This window comes from Chenopodium album, chromosome 8, assembly GCF_948465745.1.
Source record: "Chenopodium album chromosome 8, dcCheAlbu1.1, whole genome shotgun sequence".
NCBI classification, from domain to species: domain Eukaryota; kingdom Viridiplantae; phylum Streptophyta; class Magnoliopsida; order Caryophyllales; family Amaranthaceae; genus Chenopodium; species Chenopodium album.
In genome coordinates, this window is record NC_137841.1 from 32,892,117 (window position 1) to 32,892,855 (window position 739).

Consider the following 739-nt stretch of genomic DNA (forward strand, 5'->3'; position numbering starts at 1 on the left):
CTATTCGGGCTTCCCTTGAGACTGCTCACAACCTTTTCTTGACTCTGTCTTTTCATACACCTTTGAAACCTACTTCCTACCAGGAGAATATGTTATTGATACTCTTTGAAGGTGGGGGACCCTATTCACAGGGATTGCACACCCCTCACCTAATTGAGATAGAATCTGAATACCCTTACATTTTGTAGAGATATAAGGCACCATTCTAGGATTCAATTTTTTGAGTACCGTGACCGAAATGAACTCCCGCTTCCATTTGAGTGATGTCTCTCCCTTTGATATAGTACTCATGAATCCACCTGACCTAGACCTTGTCTTTTTTGTTTGCTAAATTCCAAAGCAACTTACAAACAGATGCTTTGTTCCAGCTAGAAAACGGATGCGCGAAAGTCACGCCTTTCACTAAATATGCATTTTTTCTTGCCCTCTCGAAAAGAGCTCGGACACTAAAGAACGAAGCGAGTAAGGAAGAGTAATAAAATATGCTTTTTGGACCTCACTAAAAATAGGGCTACTACTAATCCTTTTTATTAGGAAGGAATCAAAAAAGGTAATCCCACCGCTGGACCTTGCTTTGCTATTAATCCGCTCGTTCCCACTTACCTTCGTCCCGCTAGAGTGAAAGAGGTTTTTTCACTTCCTTCACTCTAGCAGGACCCTCACAAACCTTCTTTTATTGGCTTTTTACTCTTATCCTAAAGGGGCATTTTCATTTTAGGGAATGGGCGGGTAGCCACGC

The 739-nt window shown here is 41.8% G+C and overlaps 1 pseudogene; it reads right to left on the reverse strand.

Annotated features, from left to right (window-relative positions):
* Positions 1-714: 714 nt before the first annotated feature.
* Positions 715-739, reverse strand: part of LOC145642914 (ATP synthase subunit alpha, mitochondrial-like) — a 2,431-nt pseudogene continuing 2,406 nt past the window's right edge.